The 22833-nt window shown below is 36.7% G+C and overlaps 1 protein-coding gene and 1 long non-coding RNA gene across 3 annotated transcripts in view; one reads left to right on the top strand and one right to left on the bottom strand.

Annotated features, from left to right (window-relative positions):
• The window catches only part of CRB1 (crumbs cell polarity complex component 1), a 214925-nt gene that overhangs the window by 164749 nt on the left and 27343 nt on the right, over positions 1 to 22833 (bottom strand). The gene's annotated exons all lie outside the window — the stretch shown is intronic.
• Positions 17074 to 22833, top strand: part of LOC144316442 (uncharacterized) — a 41344-nt gene continuing 35584 nt past the window's right edge. The window contains exon 1 of the long non-coding RNA XR_013382390.1: positions 17074 to 18484. This is a non-coding gene — a long non-coding RNA (uncharacterized LOC144316442). The remainder of the gene's footprint in view (positions 18485 to 22833) is intronic.

Below are 22833 nucleotides of genomic sequence, written 5' to 3'. Positions count from 1 at the left end.
AAAAAATGGGGATGATATAAAAACATTTTCAGATAAGCAAAAGCTGAAAGAATTCATCAGTCAGCAGCATATCTCATTCCTCAGGCTGAAGGGAAATGACATCAGAAGAAAACTTGCATCTATAGGAAGGAATGAAGAGCACTGGAATTAGAATGCATTTTGGTAAACACAAAAGGCTTCATATGCTTTTCTCTTGGTTTCTTTGAAAGAAAATGTACTGTTTTCTTAATTAATCATTGTGTTGTTAGGTATACACATAATTAAATGTAAAATGCATGTCAGAAATAGCACAAAGGACAGAGAAGGTAAACAGAATCTTACTATTGTAAAATCATCATATTTTATGTGAAGTGGAGCAGTATTAAATCTAAGTTGAGAATGAGAAGTTAATGATACATGCTGTTATTATAAGAGCAGCAATTCTCAAAGTGTGGTACATGGACCTCTGGGATCTGAAAACCTTTTTTAGGGAATTTGTGAAGCAAAAATTACTTTCGTAATATAATCAACAAATTAATTTCCTTTTGCCCTGCGTTATGTGTCCTGAAACTTTACAACCAGACAAAATTAATCAGAACAATGATTGCCTTTAGATGTAGGGACTGAGTACAATGTAGCATGTGGGATGTTTTTGGAGTGAATGAAACCCCTACTATCTTTATTGTGGTTTGCCTATCCAAAGGTATATAGTTGTATAAATTCATCAAATTATATACTTACAATTTGTGTATTTCACTCTAAGTAAATTTTACCTTGTTAAAAGAATATGGAAATTTCAATACATCTAAATATAAAATAAGGAATACCTAAGTCACTTTTTAAATGCTGTTACTCTATTTGTTTGGCACTCAATACTAAATTGAAATATAGCATTTTCTTTTCTAAATGATTTCATGTTCTCAGGTTAAGCCATATTTGACAAATAGCTTCTGGAGTCTATAAAAGACGTGGTATCAATATTAGTGGGCATTTTATTAAAACTGCTTAGTGTTTTAGAGTCAAATTAGGTCTCTATTTCAGGATCTTTTTTTTTTTAAGATTTTATTTATTCATTCATGAGAGACACAGAGAGAGAGAGAGAGAGGCAGAGACACAGGCAGAGGGAGAAGCAGGCTCCACACAGGGAGCCCACATGGGACCGATCCTGGGTCTCCAGGATCACACCCTGGGCTGAAGGCGCTGCTAAACCGCTGAGCCACCCAGACTTCCCTATTTCAGGACCTTTTTATGCTATATGATTCTTTTACTTTTTATATAAACATTTTTATAGTATTTAAGATAAAAGTGTAAAATTTAGTGTTTTAATTTGTATATTTTATATTAAAAGAATAACATACACATAAAATATGTAAGTATGGTGCTTAAAAAAATTTGTGTCCCTATACCCAACTTAAGAAATAAGAGTTTTGGGCAGCCTGGGTGGCTCAGCAGTTTAGTGCTGCCTTCAGCCCAGGGTGCGGTCCTGGAGACTGGGAACGAGTCCCACATCGGGCTCCCTGGATGGAATGGAGCCTGCTTCTCCCTCTGCCTGTGTCTGTGCCTCTCTCTCTGTGTCTCTCTTGAATAAATAAAATCTTAAAAAAAAAAAAAAAAGAAAGAAAGAAGAGTTTTGGGCCAAGATGGTGACATAGAAGGCCCTGGAACACCTCTCTTCCCATGGACTTACTAAATGTACAACTTCACATGGGGCAATTTCCTAAATTTCATTAACTGATAAACTAAAGATAATGAAAAATACAAGAATACTATTAAATGTTACCATCTGTAATTTTTGAAGCACAGTATAAAAGCATTTTCATTTCTTATATTTGAATGTTTAATGACCTCTATTTTGCAGCTATACTGTGTTAACACTACCTACCCGAATAATGTTATGAATGACAAAGTTTGCATACTTTGGTTCCTGTGGTTTTTTGTGTGTTTTATTGAACAGCAACTAATTGTGTCCTTACATCCTAAAGTTCATTTTTATAGTTTTGTATTTTTTTCAGGGAAATTAAAATTTTTTATCTTATCAAATTTGGAGCAACATGCATAAGTATATTGTTTATGGGAAATCTAGGACATAATTATTTAACTGTAATTTACAGAAAAGAACAGCAGTCTAAGAAAATTCTTAGCTTTTACTCAGAGTTGCATTGAACACCACTGCATAAATAATTTTAAACTTATTTTCTAAAAATTTCAGTGGAAGGGATCCCTGGGTGGCGCAGCGGTTTGGCGCCTGCCTTTGGCCCAGGGCGTGATCCTGGAGACCTGGGATCGAATCTCACATCGGGCTCCCGGTGCATGGAGCCTGCTTCTCCCTCTGCCTGTGTCTCTGCGCCTCTCTCTCTCTCTGTGTGACTATCATAAATAAATAAAAATTTAAAAAAAATAAAATAAAAAATAAAATAAAAATTTCAGTGGGAAACTTTAATATTTGACAGAAATAACAACATCATTAAAATATCTCTAAAGCAACTTCATCTAAAATAACCCCAAGTATTCAAAAATTCACTTATTTTATAAATAACTGTTTGTACTTATTTTTTACATGATACTGTAATCTATTACAGAACTGGTGTAAGGGATTAAAGATACTTTGGTAATCCAGTTAAAGTGTTAACAAAGATTGACAGCTCGCTTACAGCTAACCATACATCCTAGATAATACAACTAAGGCTCCTTACTTAAAGAGAAGCAAAAAATACTTTAAGAATATTTGTTTCATAATTGTTTTAAAGGAAAGACATATTTGTTCCTTAATGGAAATTAGCCAGGGCAGTATACTGGATATCATGTTATTTCAGAGATGCTTGTTAAGTTGAATAGCCAATAATCAAATGCTGGATTGTATAGGAAGGATATAGCCTAGGGAGTTAAGAGAGATCTGCATTTGAACACTTATCTCTGCACAGGGTCCTGACATGTGATCTCTGAGTCTTCTCATTTGTAGATGAGAAAACCAAAAGTTTAGGTTACTTAATCAAGTAGCTTGCCTAAGGTCTTATTGCCAGCAGCCAATTCATAATTTCCAAATTTGAGTTGCATTTGGAGTTTTTCAGGCAAAAGTACCTTGACTAATATTCTGATAGTATTTCCCTTCTATGAATTTTTGTCTTAAGAAAATTGTTTTTTTCCAAGATTATAAAATATATTATTCTCTAATATTTTATTCAAATACTTTATAGTTTTTCTATTTTTGCAAGTACTTTAGAAGTCTGAAATTATGTCAAAGTTTAAAAATCAAAATGAAAAAATATTTTATATTTTTATATTTCAAGTTTGGATCTTCAATTCATCTGAAATTTATTGCTGTGCCAGATATAGGGTAGGTGTTGTAGGTAAGATTATTATTTAGCAAAATAGTCATTTCTCTCCTCTTTCCATGGGTAAAATATATTTCTCTACTCTATGGATGTCATGTTTGGGTATCTTACTTGCTTTGACCAAGAGAATATTAACAGACATAATACAAAGAGAAGCACATAATATTTCCTACCACCTCAGGTCACCCTAAACATTAATATTATTATTTTTTATTAAAATACAAGTCACTATATAACTAGAAAAATTATGCAAATATGGTCTCAGGTGAACCACTGTGAATATATATAGCTTCTTTTTTTTCATTCATGGAGTTTTCTATATATCTATTAGTTCAGTGATGTGGAAGTTTTCTGGTAAAACTCTGAAGTGTCTGTCAATATATAGTATAAATACATTTTAAAAATTTATGAACATTCCTCTCTTAGACTGTGTACTCAAAAAACTAATTAGGGATCCCTGGGTGGCGCAGCGGTTTGGCGCCTGCCTTTGGCCCAGGGCGCGATCCTGGAGACCCGGGATCGAATCCCACGTCGGGCTCCCGGTGCATGGAGCCTGCTTCTCCCTCTGCCTGTGTCTCTGCCTCTCTCTCTCTGTGTGTGTGACTAACATAAATAAATAAATAAATAATATTTTTTTAAAAAGCTAATTATATGGCTGTTACCCTGGGGCTTCCTTTCCCCACTATCTTAGGAATTCCCTTTCCTGTTGCCTGGGGTCTAATAAGCAGCAAAAGCAGCAATTTGCAGATGGCAGGGGTCTGACAACTTCCAGACAAGAGACAACCCCCAGTCTCCAACTTAATAAAGGGAAAACAAATTTTTTAAGATTTTTTTATTTATTTATTCATGAGACACACATAGAGAGAGAGGGAGAGACATAGGCAGAAGGAAAAGCAGGCTCCCTGTGGGGAGCGGGATGTGGGACTTGATCCCAGGACCCCAGGATCACGACCTGAGCTGGAAGCAGACGCTCAACCACTGAGCCACTTGGCATCCCCCAACTATCATTTTTATGTCTGTTTCAGCAAAGGCGCACTATGATCCTCATAGAAATCCAAACTATTCTAACAAAGGAACAACAAAATGTGAGTAATAATGGAACAGAACAATCTGTCCTGTTTATTTCTTTGTGTTATTGTGAACATCAGTGAATATACATCTGTACATTATAACATACATATTTATTTACATACATATTTATACATTTTTAGATTTATATATTTATGTAAAAGCATTTGGTGTATTATGAAATGCAAAGCACATGTAAGCAATTATTTTTCTTAATAATCACAATCTTCACAATAGCTCACATATATGGAGGACCTATCATATCAGGCATTTTTAAATTTAATCCTTAAACACAAGAGGTAAGGCTTATGATTTTCCCCATTTTACAAACAAATATGCCAAAAGTATCATTATCATCAGCATACTGAAAGTAACATTAGCAATACTAGATAACGTGATTGAGTCCAAATTGTTTGCCAGTATTTTTTTAAGCAGTTTATATAGATTAGCTCATTTAAACTTCACAAAAATCTTAAGATGTAGGATCTGTTTTTGTCCCCATTTTATAGATAAGAAACAGCAGAATGAAGAGTTTAAGTAACTTGCTCAAGATTACGTAGCTAGTAGTGGAAGAGCCAAGTAGAGAAGATAAGGAATATTCCCTAGATCACGTAGTTAAGGTAGGGTGGGCCCGAGCCTGATGTAAAGCTGGGGGCTCTTGCCCACTGCACCATAAAGCTTCTAGTACTATTAGATTAATGAGTAACCCATCATGCATTAATGTAAATCAGCTACCCATCAGCTACCAAAAAATGATCAGTTTTGGACATTTCTGTTCATTCCTTTAAATTTATTTTTAATTTAATTTATTATTTGATAGAGAGAGGGAAACAGTGAGGGAGAGGGAGAGAGAATCTGAAGCAGACTTTGCACTGAGCACGGAGCTTGATGTGGAGCACCATCCGACAACCGTGAGATCATGACCTGAGCCAAAACCAAGAGTCGGATGTTTAACCATCTAAGCTGCCCAGGCGCCCCCATTGTTTTTAAATTTTAACAAACATATCAGCATTTATTGAGAACCAACTGTGGTCTAAGTAGAGATATTATTTAGCCATCCTCATGCAAGCTTCTTGTCTCTGCCCTTATAGTTCCTGCTGTTTTCTCTAAGGTTATTTAAGTGTATTTGTCTCCTTCAGACTCAAGACTTCAATGACAGAAACCAGAGCTTAGTTCCCTTTGTGTCCCCAGGGATTTGCATGCTGTTTGGTACGCTGCATTTTGTTAATATAAACATACATCTAAAAATATATATATATACTCATATAAAACTCTTTATCCTGTCAATTTTGTAAGACAGCTTTCACAATCCTCATTCACAGTTGCGAAGACTGGTGACTGAGGAAGTAATTTGCTCAAGGTTTCTGCCACTTAAGACATAGGTCTGAAACCTGATTCCGCAATTCTGACCGGGAGTCTAAAACCCTCTCTACTAGTCAGCTCTAGGAGCACTTACTGAGTCCCATGAAGACTATTAAATATTGCATGTAAAATCCAAGACAAATAAAAAGTGCTTAATAAATGCTAGCTGTTATTTTTCTGGCCTCCAGGTACTACATGGATTCAAAAGAAGCTTGAGCCGAACAAATAAAATAAAAGTAAAAGGTCCTTCATTTTCACTTTTCACAGTTATAGGGAGAAAACTGTCAGGTTGTACAAATCAAGTTTCTTTTATTAGTGCGATGTGAACAAGCAAAACTGACAACATGATGTGGCTAGAACATAGAACATTCTACTGAGTTGTAATGGCTAATTCCATTTGCCTTCCTTTAGCAATGAGCGCCTGTGAGCTTTGATTAGCAGTGAAAATGACTGTGGATGGCAAGAGACCACAGAGCAGGACGTCTCCCTACTTGACTTTTTGGGTGTTCACATCCTTTTTGTGCAAGTAAATTTTCAGCACTGGACTAATTTCTTTCTTCTTCGACCCTGTCCCTGGAGACATCTGTGCCCAAGCCCTGCCCTCAGCACAGAATTCTCTTCCCACAGCCTGAATGCCCCACATCACACTCTACCAGAAATTTCTCTTGCCACCCACTGGATGTGCCAGCCCCCTGGCCCCTAGACATATTTTTTAAAAAGATTTTTTATTTCTTCATTGGAGAGACAGACAGAGAAGGAGAGAGCACAAGGAAGGGGAGAGGCAGAGGGAGAAGAAGACTCCCAACTGAGCTGGGAGCCCAACATGGGGCTCGATCCCAGGGCCTAGAGATCAAGACCTGAGCCCAAGGCAGACGTTTAATAATCTGAGCTGCCCAGGTGCCCCATCCCTAGACATATTTTCAGTCTTGGCACAGTACGTTCAACGTCCTGGTCAGCCTGGACTGTCCACTGTGGGATAAATTCTTCCCTAGGCTTTAGAAAAACCCTAAATCATAGATAGGAAATCTATCCCAATTCTCAACCTGATTCTCTTTCCTGATACTTCAAATAAATTCTCTGGTTTCTCCTGATTATTGGTTGGAATCTTTTCACAACTTACCTTTCTTTGGCCATTTAATTTCCTTCAGACAACCTGGGACCTGCCTACTGTCCTACATTTTGAACTTTACTCCAATTTGAAACTCCGTTTTGGAGCATCCCTGCTAAACGCTTCTTCCAAAATTCACCCTTGAGTGTGCCCCAGCTCAGTTGTTTTCCTGAGTCTGACCTCGTCTTCTGCTCACACTCCCTCCTGCTGTTCATTTTAAGACACTCTTTATTAAAAGTGAGGCTGAACACTGTACTTCTTTTTTGCCCCTAACCATCTTTGGTTTCACTCCCTATAATTCAGTTACAAAAATATTCTCAGAATTGAGCCAAAGACTTGCTCAGTTCTTGTTTTGTTTTCTTAATTAGATCCCAAAGATCAGTTTCTAAAATGAATAATTCATCATCTGCACTATATAGATCTTTCTATAAATATTCTTTAAAATATAAACCTTACAGCTTAGGGAACATAGAAAAATTGACGGTATTTGTGAGTTTTTAAGTCCAAGAAGAATGTAAAGTTTTCAGGTCCAGTTAAAACTGATTTTCAAAGACATTAAGAAGCTGATTGCAAGAGTCAAATAATTCTTATAATAGTTAACCCAAGGTAAAAGTTGTAAAAGGACCCTGGTGAAAACTGGCAGATTATTAGCAGACAACCATGTAATTATTATTTCTCTTCTCCTTCTGTGCATACACACATATATACACACAGATTTTAATAAATATTTTAAGTATATGTAATATATATATCTTGCCATTATCCTAACCACCAAGTCTTTTTTTTTTTTAAGATTTTATTTATTTACTCATGAGAGAGAGGCAGAGACACAGGCAGAGGGAGAAGCAGGCTTCATGCAGGGAGCCCAAGGTGGGACTTGATCCCGGGTCTCGAGGATCATGCTCCAGGCTCAAGCAGGTGCCAAACCACTGAGCCACCCAGGCTGCCCACCACCGAGTCTTTTATAAAAAGCACTGAATTACATATTTTAAAATCTGCTTCAGTCATTCAATTCACTGTGGTACTACACAAAAGATTTTTTTCAACACACATATGTACACTTTTTTATTTTTAATTACACCTAAAGTTACCCACTCTTCTTACTTTAAAGGCTATTGATTCATTACCAGACAGGTTTATATGCTTGACTCCCATATACTCAAAACCAACAAGGATAATTATTGGATGGTATTAAAATAACATTATGATAGGCTCCACACAGAGAAACTGAAATGATTTAAGAAAATTACCATAAAAATTAGAGACTGTGCGTTATAAATATGAGAAAAGTGAAGAGAACATTGGAGCACAAAGCAAATTTAGATACCATATCAAGATTCAGTAAAAGGTGAAAAACTACTCTCAATATTTTTAGTACAAGTAAGTTTAATATAGAGAATTAGATGCAAACATTGTTGGAAGGGCTCCAGAATGGGCTCCAGCTGGGCGTCCAGGAATGTCTTCCAGAACACTGCAGAATGACCCTTGAGCCCACCACTGGAACTGTTGAGTTTAAAACACAGGGCCATGACTATGACCTACGGGCTAGGCCTGCCTGGTGGTCACTGCCACCGCTGTCACGGTCTTCAGACAGCCACAAAGCAGGTGAATAAACGCTAGATGGAGAGGGTTGTCCCTGTCTTTGACACAACTGTCTCTCAACCTCTAGGTAGCTGGAGAATGAACAATGGAATGCTGTTGCCAAAATCTTTACATCCTCAAGGCTGTGTGAGCCTATAAACATAGCCAAAAAAAGGAGGATGGCTTCCACTGTACTTCTGCCATCCAAGTGCTTCTAACTGGTGGAATCTAATTTACATGTAGAGCTCTGCCTGCATGAAAACTGAGAAATGTAGATTTTCGCTTTCTAGCTTCTGCAGTACAGAAAGACACATGGAAGGAGGATGGTGTGAAGGATGAGCGAGTCAAGCCACAGTATCCACCACAGAGGCAATCTAGACGAACTCCCCTAATTTATAAATGATGAATATGAGAATTATAGGAGTTAAGCAATAAGATGGTCCAGCCAAGACGTATATTTGCCTTTATTGACTAAACACAATGTTCTTTTTCACTATACCCCACTGTCACAAATCAGTCTCTCCCAAATGTGGTTAAATATTTAATGTCATTTGAAATTAATATCAATATATTTTTAGTGGCCATTAGAAAAGCAAATACCATATTGAACTTGAATTTTACAAATCAGATAAAATTATTAAGGAGTATATTACATTCCATTTTTAAGAGCTGTGCTTTGAGAATTTTAGGACCGGATTGCCTTAGTTGGTACTTACAAGTGCTTATATATAGAACTAGAGTTCCTAGTATTTTCTGATCCACCAATAGCACTACCACATATCAGCACATTCCTTCTGGTTTTTAAACTCATGCTGAAGATTTGTTAAAAAATCTCTAGAGTATTGCTTTATTATTTTTCTAAAACACAATGTCTAATGTTAAATATTTTCAAACAGTGTTTTTCCCAAGTATATGATATTCTTTTTTAATGTTACAATAAAAATAAATTTACATATTGGATGCAGGTAAATAGACATGGGAAATCTAGAGTGACTTATTTAGATTTTTATCCGAGGAGGGCATGAACTCGGAAGATCGAAATTTTAGTTTGGCTCCTGTCATTCACCTCCTCAGGATGGTTCATTATTTTCCCAGTGTCTGAATTTCTTCATCTTTAACCTTGGGGTGATAACACCTATCTGACTTGCCACTTATTGGAAGTGTTGAGAGAATAAAGCTCGATAGCAGATGCTTTTTAAACAATATCCAGGGCTATATAAAAATATAAGATGGCACTCTTGTTATTTTATATTCTACTTAATGTTAAGAGTCATAATTCTTTTACTTCAGAGAAAAATAGAAAAAAGTGGACAGGTTTTTCTCTTCACTAGGCAAACTAGCCATTTGGATTTGGGATTCATTTTAGCAAATAACTGATAATGAGGAAGTAGGACTCTGGAAACCAAGTTAATAACATACAAAATGCTTGTATTTAGTGCAGCCTCATTAAAGATGAGAAATTTAGAAAGTGCATGTGGTTTTAGGTATGCCTTGAGAATGTAACTCTAACCATGAACAACTTGACATACCTTCCGACTTTGCTTCAGTCGCTTAGAAGGGTGTTTAATTTCAGTAGCTTGTTGGGTTCTGCCGATTTCAATTTGATGTGGTTTCTAACACTGGCAGATTTTAGTTCAAGCTGACCTAGAGAGGCTCCTGTGCCCCAAGTTCATCACCTCCACTTTCTGCCATGAGCTCTTGTCTTAGACTTTTTTACTGCAGCCTGTGACATGTGGTCACTTCTCTGCCCAACTTCTCCTGAATTTTTTATTCTGTCAATTAGTCAGGGACAGACCAACAGACACAGACTTGACTCAACATTTAACTCAACATTGGCCACTTTTGCCTTCAACATGCATGATTTAAGCCCTTTTTAGGCCTTTATTTCACTTGGGTTTTTTTGGTATATTTTGACCTTCATAACTCTTTCATATAGTCTGTGGAGTCATTCTTCTTTTATTGAATATTGGATTTTTAAGATTTGTGCATGTAGTTCAATATTCTCTGGTCGTTATATTTATACAAGTTTATTTATTCCTTTAAGATTTCTGCATGTAGGGATCCCTGGGTGGCACAGCGGTTTGGCGCCTGCCTTTGGCCCAGGGCGCGATCCTGGAGACCCGGGATCGAATCCCACGTCAGGCTCCCTGCATGGAGCCTGCTTCTCCCTCTGCCTGTGTCTCTGCCTCTCCCTCTCTCTCTCTCTCTCTCTCTCTCTCTGTGACTATCATGAATAAATAAATAAAAAATCTTTTAAAAAAAAGATTTGTGCATGTAGTTGCGTATAACGGTAGTTCACTCGTTTCAATATTCTCTGGTCTTTATATTTGTATGTTTATTCCTTTTCTGGTCAACAGATTTTTTCAAGATTCTTTTTGCTGTTAGGAAAAATACTGTATGAACATTTTTATACATATTTCCCATGCACATACACATTGAAGATTCTTCCTTTGGCATATATTCCTGGGAGTGGGATTGCTGGCTCATAGATGATACCATTGTCAAATTTACAAACTAGTGTCAAACTATTAAAATTAAAATTTGAATGAATTAAAATGAATATTTCTCAAACTGCTTTCCAGAAAATTACTTTAATACTTGACAAAGAAGTAAAATACGTAATATAACCCTCTTTATCAAGCCTTCATTTCCCTATGGCTACTATAGTATGTCTTTCTCTCTTCACAGCCAACCTCTCAAAACAGTTGTCTATGCCCACGAATGATTCTTACTTAGGTTTTACTCAGTACCCAGTCAACTGCCCTCTGACTCCTATCCTCACCCCTCCAAGAACCTACTGAAGCCAAGGTCACTTGGAGTCATTACTTGAATTCCTGGCATTCGAATTCTCTGGTCTCTCCTTCTTCAAAGTTCCCACTTCCAGTGTTTCCTAATTCCACATTTATCTGATGTCTCTCTGAATCCCTATAAGGCCTGTGGGCTCTTTTGTGAATTCTTTTCTTTTCTTCATCTATCACTTAAAATGAATATTTCTCAAGGGCCCTCTTCTTTTCCTCCTGTCTGCTCTCTCTGCCTATGCAATTCTCAAGCATCCTGTCTTCACTTGTTATGTATAGGTTAATGTCTCCCAAATCTGAATCTTAGGGCACCCCTCTCCTTCTTTAGCTTGAAGCTTGTGGATTGAACATCCTATTCGACACTTCCATGTTAATTCAATTTACAAAAATGAGAACACTCCTGACCAACACCTATCCCTGCATTTCCCACCCAACATTTCTCCTCCTGCTATATTCAAAATCTCAGCTGGAAAGTTGATGGATGCACTGGCCACACAATTGACCAAGTTAGAATCTTGAGTGTCATTTTTGACTCTTACCTCTCCTTTACCAACACACTCAATTAATCATCAAATCTTATAGACTCTAACTTCCAAAGACATCTCATAGCTGTGTAACAGCATAACTAGTATAACCTTAGTCTAGAAAGGGACATAGGATCAGATGATAAACATTAAGAAAATCATTTAAAAGAGAAAAATAAACACAGTTTGAATAGGAAGACTGTTGGGTAAGTTTCAAATAAAGAACATAGTTGAGATTGTGGTAAGTAACTGAAACATTTTAGATGGCCCAAGTGCTCACGGTAGAGAATCACGCTACGGAGTTCAGCCACCCAATCACAGAGAAACTAGATACTAAAATGAGAAAATCCAGGTGTTGGGGAGACGAAATTAATGGAACCAAACTAAGCTATTAGAAATGAACAACAAATCAAATCAATCAATCAATGCAGAGAGACTTGGTTACCAGGAGAAACCAGTTCCTGAAAGTCTGAGGTTCCAATATCAGCTAAATGGAGTCTCAATAGTAAATCACTTTGAGTACAACGTGCCAGGCACTATTCAGCACTATCTTAAATCACTTACTCTTATGATGTCAATTTAGCTTTATAAAAGCTGTTTTGTGTAAGTATAGTTATGATTCCTATTTTACAGATGAAAAAACTGAGGTGTGGAAAGGTAATTTTCTCAAGCCAAACATCTGATAAGTGGTGGAGGCAGGACTCACCCCCTGTAGCCTGGCTTTAAAGACTCTGCTCTTGTCTTCTATGATAAAAAAATGTTTCTTTTTACTACAGCTATAGACATTACTTACACCTCTGTTTTGCAAATGGAAAAAACAATCCTAGAAGATTAAGCAATTTGTATTTTATATTTCAGTCAGTTCTAGAGCTCAGACTTTCTAGTCTGGTGTTCATAATCTCAAAGCCCCATTATTCCCATAAAATGCATTCATGAAAGAATATAGTTTGTCTTGCCTGAAGAGAAAACCAAAAATCTCCAAAAGTTCCAGATGTCATCTTAGAACCAGCAGACAGAAACAACAGAAGTTCCCTTCCAGCTCTGTGATGCCACACTTTACAATATGCCTGGCTTTTGTCTTTACGAAGATACAGTACATTATTAGGGTCATCCTAGGTACACCAGGTCTCACAGAGAAATGAGATTAGTTCCTCAGCCATGTGTCACACTTAAAAGGAAATCTAATTCACCATCTCATGCTGTCTGACAAATATTTCCATTAACAAATCTTAATCATGTGGGTGGAAGAAGGGAGGGTGACTAAATTAAAGCTACTGAAATATATAGCAGGTAGGAAATGTTGCAGTGCCACAGATATGAAGGCTTGCGATGGAGCCATTCCATTGTCAGTGAAATACAACCCACGAAATGCAGCCTGATGAGACACAAACCCACTGAGATCATAAAGTCCTTGAGTGTCTGGTCCCAGAGTTTGACTCAAAAATTCTGTATCCTCAGATATCTCTGTCCTATAACAAAACACTTCCTTCAGACCCAAATGACTTCTCCAGGTTTAACTGCTCTAACCTAGACATCCAGAACGCTCTCAGCTGTCCTTACTTTTGCATCTGATCCATGTTCTTACCTGCCTCTTGGGATTTAATACATTACTTTGACTTCTAGCTTTGGTCCTATTAGACTGAAATATTCAGTACCCAGATGACAGCATCCAGAATCACATTCACACAAACTCTGGACTGACTAGAAGCTAGAAGTCAAGAGAATAGCATCTACAGACAACTGCAAAAGACTAAAATCAAGAATTTTATACCCTGCCAGTAGGTTGAAAAGTGTTTGTAGTTTTATAAGAATTAAGAAGATATCACTCATACCATTTATGAAAAAATTACCCCCCACCCGAATACTCAAGTAAAGTAGTCTGAGGTCTTGATCTAACACACATCTCCCAGGAGAAGATTAGAAAGAGAGAGTGGTAAATAAGGAAACTTGCAATATTACATATGCATGCGTGTATTATATGCATATTATTAAATACAATATCTAAATAATGCAATATATATAATTTAAAATTTAAATGATAAAGACCAGCTGTCTGGGAATTTAGCACTAATGAGTCTGGGAAGGAACAGGAAAAACCAATAAGTGAGGCCTCTTGAAATAGATATAAAATCTCTGGCTAATTCTTCTTTTACTATAGAAATATAATAACATGAATCAATATCCAACAATGTTATATATTTTTAATGATTGAACTGTTATAAATGTCAATCAGATGGGATTTTACCATGTCATTTAAGGTTATTTTGAGTGTGAGATATTTGCAATAATCAAGAATATTAACTTAAAAAAATAAAATCAGGTAATATTGGGAAAAGAATTTTATTTATTAATATTAATTGAAATAAATAATGATTATAGTTATTAATGGTAACTTATTAATACTAAATTCCCTAATATAATGAAAAGCTACAATAAAGTACTTGGAAAGTGTCTTATGATTGTTAGCCCAAGTGATAGAAAAGTAAGACCCCCGGGGAGCCTGGGTGGCTCAGTCAACTAAGAGTCTGCCTTTCACCCACGTCATGATCCCAGGGTCCTGGGATCACCCACATGTGGTGGGCTCTCTGCTCACTGGAGTGTCTGCATCTCCCTCTCCCTCTGTTCCTCCCCGCCCTGCTCATACGCTCTCTCACTCTCAAATAAATAAATAAAATCTTTTTAAAAAGTGAAACTTAATTCATTAGAATGGAAAAAAAAGACATACATGTCCACCCTCTTACATATTTTAATTTTTTGTTATTAACAATCCCATTCAAATGGAGTTTTTAAAGAGTATACATTGTTCAAGAAATGAATTATCTTGTACATATATTTAAGTATTAGTTATTACTGCTTAACATGTTAAGTGATTCTGGTTCTGGAAATTATTACTTTTACTTAAAACATGAGAGACTCCTAACTCTGAGAAATGAACTAGGGGTAGTGGAAGGGGAGGTGGGTGGAGGGATGGGGTGACTGGGTGATGGGCACTGAGGGGGACACTTGATAGGATGAGCACTGGGTGTTATACTGTATGTTGGCAAATCGAACTCCAATAGGAAAATATACAAAAAAAGAAAAAAATCATTTAATTACAATAAAAGGCAAATGATTATGTGAAGAATGTCTGCAAGAAGAATGATCCCCAATAAATAAACTATATAATTAAAATAAATAAAATAAAACCTACTGAATGCAAACTTACAGAAGTAGCCAATTTTGATACTGGCATATATAAAAATAGAGATGATCGATGTTGCTGGTGTATTTAGTTTCATCTCTGATTCTGAAAGATATTTATTTTAAAGAAAGCTTCTGTCTTGATAAGAACCCATTACAATTAAAAAATGCATTTACATTTACTACCAGGAGCCAGGCACAAGAAACAGTAACAACCTGCCATTTCAACAGATAGTTTTACTTTAATGAATAGATAATTAACATTTATTTTTAGCAAGATGACAATGTATATAAACCTACAATTCCCCCATTACAAATACTCAGGAATACCAAATCCAATAAGACAAATGTATAAGTGAAAGAGAGATCACCAGGTAACACAAAGAAAGAGTTGCAAATCAGCAGGATAATTATGTCTATCAACACCGTGTGGGTGTTCATCAACAGGCAAGAAAGTGAAGAGGGGAGTGTGGATCTTGTATATCAGGAGCTTGTTTTTTTATGTCCATGAAAGGAACTGGGGGATTTGAAACTAAGGCGTTCAGTGAAAAGAGGGCCTAACAAATAATCTTCCCACCATCGAGGGTATGGGAGAGCAACCATGAAGCTAATGACTGCCTCGTCTTTGTACATCAGACCTCCAGGGAACCAAAACCGTGAGATTTTGCATCCATCCCATTTACAGTGTGCATGTGACCTGAGGTCCTCCTCCCCTACACATGTGCACATACACAGACATATATACACACATACACAAGAACTTTAAAACTGTTCCTGAACCAATGGTACACTTAGATTCTTGGCAAAAGCAAATAAAAAAGTATTCAGAGGGAAGCTCTCATAATTCTAATCACAAAATGTTCTCCTAGAATAAATAAAAATTTTAAAGAAAACTCTCAAAGAAAATATAACAATAAAAAAAATCACACAAGTCATAAAGGGAAACAAAAGCAATGAGTTAACAGAAGCAATAAACAGGGGACTAAACCCCAATCCTTGAGATAATAGACTAACAAACAACTTGTTTATATAACTGAATAAAAATAACTATTAATGTAGCCATTTAAAACTCAAGAAATTAAATACAGCTGAAGAGAAAAACAGGATATCTGTTAGCAAGGTTAACAGATAACAAGAATAGAAGAGAAAGCTCCATAATCTTCTAAAAAGGGTACACAGAAGAGAGAGATTGGGAAAGTGATAATACTCAGGTGATAAAAGTCTCAGATTCCTCAAAACCCATGAGAGTTGTGAAGCTTCAGAAAAAATAAAGCTCAAAAAGTCTCGAGCATGATAAATGAAATAAAATAAATCAAAGTAAATTCCCAACCAAGGCACATCACAAATACAGAAGATGACGAGATTTATTAAGCAACCAGAGGGAAAACAGAGACACCAACACAGGAACCAAGGTTAGGCTGCGATCACAAGTCTCCACAGAAACAATAACTGCCTGAAGACAAGGATGTACTATCTTCAAAGATAAGATATCATTCAAGAGTTAAGGAGAAAATAATGATTTTTCAGGAGGACATTTCCAACTTATTGACAGTACTACAGAAGACTAAGACATATACTTAAGAAAGAGAAAAATTGAAATTGAATGGAAGAGATAATATGTTAAAAGCTTACAGGCAAAGACATTATTAAACATACACTAATGCATTTATGAGTACAAAACAAGGAGATGCAAGGAAAATACACAGTAACACAATAAATATGTGCACAGCATGGTCAAAAGTAAACTAATAAGACACTCATTCAATAGGAGTGCAGGGGTATTTTTTATCTTTAGACTTTTTAAAAAGATTTATTTGAGAGACAGAGTGCGTGCAAGTGCACACACACTCATGAGTGAAGAAGGGGCAGAAGGAGAAGAGAGACAGAAGCAGAACTGAGCGTGGAGCCCGATTCTACAACCCTGAGATCAGAACCTGAGCCGAAATCAAGAGTGAGTCAATGAACTGACTGAGCCACCCAGGCACCCCTCCCTTTATATTTTAAAAAATCAGATTGTGCCTGTTAAATTTATAAGAATGACATTGAAAGAAGACAAAATAATATTGTCAAATCAGGAGGTGGAGGCAGGGAATAAAGAAAATTGCATCAAGCCAAAATAGTGCATGAAAGGAGGAGGAAGGCAATCAGACTATGAAAAAGCATGGTAAGCAGAAAGCACAAAACACGATGATAGAAACAAATTTAAATTATTAATAATCACGAACATGTAAATGAACTAAAAAAATCACCACTTAAAATGATTAAAATTTTCAAATGAAATATAAAAACAAAATTTAGCTGTCGTTCATGGACAAGAAATTGCCCTAAACTGTGGTGATACAGAAAGGTTGAAGTAAAAGGATAAAAAAGGTCACTCCAGAAAAATTATAAACCGAAATAAAATCTGTATAGCTAAATTAATACCCAACAGACTTTATAGAATATATGTTATTAGGAATAAAAAGGAATAATTACGAGTGAGGCAAGTCACCAGAAAGATGCAAGAATCATGAACTTGTATGCACCTAAAATAAAGCTTAGAAAGACCAAAAGTAGATGAAATTATGAAAATAATTTTCTATATCCTTTGCCAATCATGTAGAAGTTTTTTTAGCTCAGTAATCTTAGAAATGGATAGGTAAAGCATTCTAAAGATTTCTAATAATTAATATGATATGGTATTGGTACAGGGGTAGGTAAAAGAAGAATGGAAACATGAAAAGTCTTCATCTAGAATTATATATACATATGTCCATATATACATATGTAGAAGGATAATGACACATCCCTGGGAAAATAATGGGCCAGTCAATAAATTATAATCTATCAGAAAAATGATTTTAGTTGCCAACCACAGAATCCTCTCTGAGTATTTTAAACAAAAAAGAATTTTATGAAAGAATACTGGATAGCCCAGGGCCTCACTTGAAAGCCAGACATCTTGGCTCTGAAGTGGGCAGCCAGGAAAAATGGCAGTCCTACCACAATGACTTCTCTAAGGGGAACTCCATGGCCATCGCAGCTTGGCCTCAGTTAACTTTTATACCAGAAGCTGGAATTTCACCAACTTGCCTTTGAGGAAAAACAGACAGTTCTATCATCCTGCTTGTCTGGATATTATTATGCCAGTTCCACTGGGCAGAGCCACCACCTCCCCTGCCTTCTTCCAGATCCAAGTTTCAAGCACGTCTGTCTGTTTGGCAAAATCTAGATCTCCTGCCTGTGTTCTGGTCATCGAGAAGTCTGACTTTGATCTTGAAAAGAGAAAACAAAGTTGGAAATTGCCTGAATATAAAAACGGTTTTTTAAAAAATTATTGGATAGGAAAAATTATGCCATTCAATGCATACCTGCCAGTTATCAACATGCACCATTGCTCCATAAGTAAACTCCAAAAAGAAAAATAAAACAGTTGACTCCCATCTAATATACTAAAACCCTTCCTCTTAAAAAAGAAAACACCAGAACCCTCTCCCGCCATATGCTCATCATTCATAGATGTTAGATATAAAATGGAGACCAGCCTTGGAAATGCCCAAACAAGAAAACCAGGTAAGTAAAACTTAATTTAACTCATTCTGCAAAACAAGTGAAACTCAGGATGTTCCTTTTAAATGTCTTTGGTAATCATACAAGAAAATTAAGTTATCAAAAAAAAAATTAAGTTATCTTTCTAAAAATGGTATAAAATTACCGTTTTTAACCAATTGCCTGCATCCTGGAAACTCCCCCTGCAATAATCAATCATTGTAAAGGTTAAACAACATCCTCATTTTCACTTCAGAAGCCTTCTTGTAATAGCACACCTTTGAGATTCCTATCGCCTTTAAATGTAAAAGCTCCCTGTCCATGAACTGTTCTCATATGTCATAAACTCTCACTGGATGCTCTTCATTGATTTGCGTGGTTTTAATTTTCCTATTTCTGCATTTTTGACACAACATTCTCCAATTCCTGGATCTCCAAGTGTAGTATTTATCTATTGTTGTCTAACAAATCACTCTCAAACCTTAGTAGCTTAAAACATCAAGCATCTACTGACGTGTAGTTTCTGTGTGTCAGAAATCTAGACACAGCTCAGCCCTGACTCATGGTGCGTGAGTCCACATGTGGCCCCAGTCCCCCTGTTGGCTGGGTCTGCCATGCAGTCTCATCTGGAGGCTTAACAAGGGAACAATCTGCTTCCAAAGTCAACGGGGTAGAGTTTAGTTCCTTACATTTTTGCATTGAGGGCCTCAGGTCCTCATGGGCTATTAGCCTTGGGCCATTCTTTGCCACGTGATCCTCTCCATAGGAAAGATCACAATATGACAGTGAGCTTCCCTCGGAGCAAGCACACAAGAGAACAAGAGTAAGCATGGAAGGTGGAAGCCACAGCTTTTTATGATCTAATATCAGAAGAGACATGGCATTACTTGTACACTAGGTTCGGTCCATACTCAAGGAGAAAGAGTCTCACAAGGGTATGAATACCATGGGTGGGGTCGAGGAGATCATTGTGGGCCATCTTAGGGATGCCTACTGCATTTCTTCCCACGTCTTGTCAAAATGTTCTCCTGACATTTTATAACCTATGAACTAAACTATAATATTAAACACCAACAATATTCCCAATATGTGATAGGAAGGAGAGTGATAGGAAAAGACAGAAACGATTTTCTATGGAATAGCATGATGTGATTATAGCATTTAGGAGTCTATGGATTGTGTTGCTTTGGTAACTGTGGTCAGTAGAAGAAACAAATCTAAATGCAGAATAATTGTCTATTTTAGTGTAATGAATCACTTCTCCATATGAAAAGTATAATATAATCAACCTGCCATGAGATGCTGCACCAGCTGTATATCTACCCAGAAGGAAATGCTCTCACTCTTGTCTTTGTTCATCTGTATGACCTATGTCTTTTTTTCCCTTGGCTGCCTTTAAGATTGTCTCTGTGCCATTTATTTGGAGCAATTTGATTATGATGTGTTTTTGCCTGGTTTTCTTTATGCTTGGAGTGTGTTTGGGGAGTTCTTGTTTTTGCGGGGGAAGGTGTTATTGAGTACTTTGAGGGTTTTTTGTTGTTGTTTTCTCTCTTTTTTTTTTTTTTAAATTTGTTTATCCCCTGGAGAAGTTGGCCCATTATTTCTTCAAATATTTTTTCTCCTTATCTCCTTGGTCAAGGACTCCAGTTACATGTATATCAGGCCTCTTGAAATTCTGTGGTTCATTTGCTTTGTTTTTGGTAGGGTTTTTGTTGTTGTTGTTGCATGTTTATTTTGCTCTGTTTTGGTTTTACACCTCATTTCTCTGCGTGTTTAACTTTAAAACAGTCTCTATTGCTGTGTCTTCATTTCACTAATCTTCCGTTCAATGTCTAATTTGTCATGAATCCTATCCAATGTCCTTTTCATCTCACATATTGCTGTTTTCATCTAAGTTTGATTTGCATCTTTTTTTATATCTATCATATTTCTACTTAACTTTTTTAAACATCTGAAATACAGTTATAGTAACTGTTTTAATATCCTTATCTGATAGTCCCAACTTCTGTGTCAATTTGTGATAAGTTTTAATGGATTTTTATCCTCATTTGGGTCTTATTTTCCTATTTTTTGCATGCCTTTTTCATTTGGTTGTTGAATTTTACATTGTCAGGTGCTGGTTATTTTTTATGTTCCTATTCTTGGGGTTTGTTCTGGGATACAGTTAAGTTATTTGGAAATAGTTTGATCTGTTTCCTACTTACTTTCAACATTTGTTAAACAAGACAAGAGTAGGCTGACTCTAGAGGCACCTGGGTGGCTCAGTGGTTGAGCGTCTGCCTTTGGCTCAGGTCATGATCCCGGGGTCCTGGAATCGAGTCCCTATCAGGCTCCCCACAGAGAGAGGAGGGGAGATTCTGCCTATGTCTCTGCCTCTCTGTCACTCATGAATAAATAAATAAAATCTTTTTTATTTTTAGAAAAAGAGTAGGCTGAGTCTAGAGCTAATTATTCACCAATACTGAGTAGGACCCTCTGTTTACTCTACCTGATGTCCTGTAAATCATGAGGTTATCTGGTCTGCCCAGTAAGGACAGGTACTGCTGTCGGCCCTCTGTAAGTGCTGGCACTATAACCTCTAATCATTTCAAGTCATATCCTTTCCCAGGTCTGGTAGCTTTGTCACATGTATAAGCTCACCAGATCTCAGCTGAATACTCAAGGGGCAGCTTCCGCAGCTCTTTGGTATTCTGTGTCTGTGCGGAAATCTCTGCCAGTCCTCTGTACTGTGAACTCTTTCTCTCTGGGTGTCCTCAAACAGTCAACTTTGCCCCTTCAATTCAGTGTCCTCTTCCTATACTGTTGCCTGGAAACTCTGTCTACATGGTAAGCTCGAGCAATGGTAGGGCACTCTTGGTTTGTTTCCCAGTACTTGGGGAGGACTGTCCTAATAGCCCACATCTTGAAAACCATAGTTTCATATATTCTGTCCATTTCTCTATTGCTTCAGATAGGAGGGTAATTCTGGTCCCTGTTACTCCATTTGCTCAGAAGTAGAAGTGCCCTTCAGACTACAACCTTCTAGAGCAATGGATTTCTTGCTCATTTCTCCCTAAGTTCGTATAGCTAAGAAGGAAGGCAATTCCAGGTAAACAGATTTGATTAGTTATATTTCTTTCTCTTTCGTGAGTAGAAGGATTCCTTTTTCCAGGCAAGCGACAAGTGAGCATGAGTGAATGTTGCCTTGTTATTGCTTCCAACATCTTTCTTCAGAACCCCTGTTTCTCACAGTAAGAAGTACATGTACCCACTCTGCACTGGGATCAATCAGAATCACCATTAGAGGGGCCACTGTAACCAATTTCACAGGCTTAAAATCTTTTCTAAACTCTTCCATGGTTGATCACATTAGGTCTTCTTGCTTCAAGTCTCTAAGTTAACAAATTGAAAGTAAATCTATGGGCTTCTTTTTTTTTAAGATTTTATTCATTTATTCATGAGAGACACAGACAGAGGCAGAGACATAGGCAGAGAGAGAAGCAGGCTCCCTGTGAGGAGCCCAATGTGGGACTCGACATCATGACCTGAGCCGAAGGCAGAGACTCAACCACTGAGCCATCCAGGCAACCCTCAAAGTTAATCTATGTTGGTGACTTGATGGATTAATGTAGAATTGCCATTTAATAAGTGAACCTTTTGTGGAGTCTTACCTAACAAAAGCAGCAAACTCTGAGTAGAAAATTTCAGGTACTACAGCAGACTATTTGGCTCTATTAGGATATAGATCTAGTAGGATGGAGATATTTTGTAGTTCCATGGGCTAGAACCACCTGTGGCATCTTCCCAATTTGGAGTTTATCAAATTCAGCCTCTTTATTATCAATTTCTGCCTTTCTGATTCTAAAATATAACATATAATACATTATTTAATTTATTAATTAGCTGCTACTTATTCAGACTCTAGTACAGAAATTCATTTTACTTGTCCTGTGAACTGTGAATGTGGGTACAATGTGATACAATGTGAATTTTTAGAATTCCAGGAGCATATAAATATTACGGAATGAACCAATCTATCAACCTAAGTTTACTTTGAGAATTTTCTGATATTTATGAATTTTTATCCATAAATGTCCAATACTCTATGAAGAGAATTAGTAGAATTCAGAGTAGTTTTCCTTTTACCCTTGAACCAGAGAAAATTATTCACATGCTTAAATAATCAAATCAAATTTTAATAATTTTTGATGACCATATGGCTTTGCTTCAAATTATAGATATAAACAAAATACTTATAAATTATAACACAGAAAATGAGAACTGTGTCAGTGATTTCTTTACAAGGCTGAATGATGCGTTAAGAGGTCATTCAAGGTTTCTAGTGGTCTTTAAGCACTAATAACCTATTGTAACAGTAAACATTGCTTCTAACA

This window comes from Canis aureus, chromosome 6 (assembly GCF_053574225.1).
Source record: "Canis aureus isolate CA01 chromosome 6, VMU_Caureus_v.1.0, whole genome shotgun sequence".
Lineage (NCBI taxonomy): Eukaryota > Metazoa > Chordata > Mammalia > Carnivora > Canidae > Canis > Canis aureus.
This window is presented reverse-complemented; position numbering and strand designations above follow the sequence as displayed.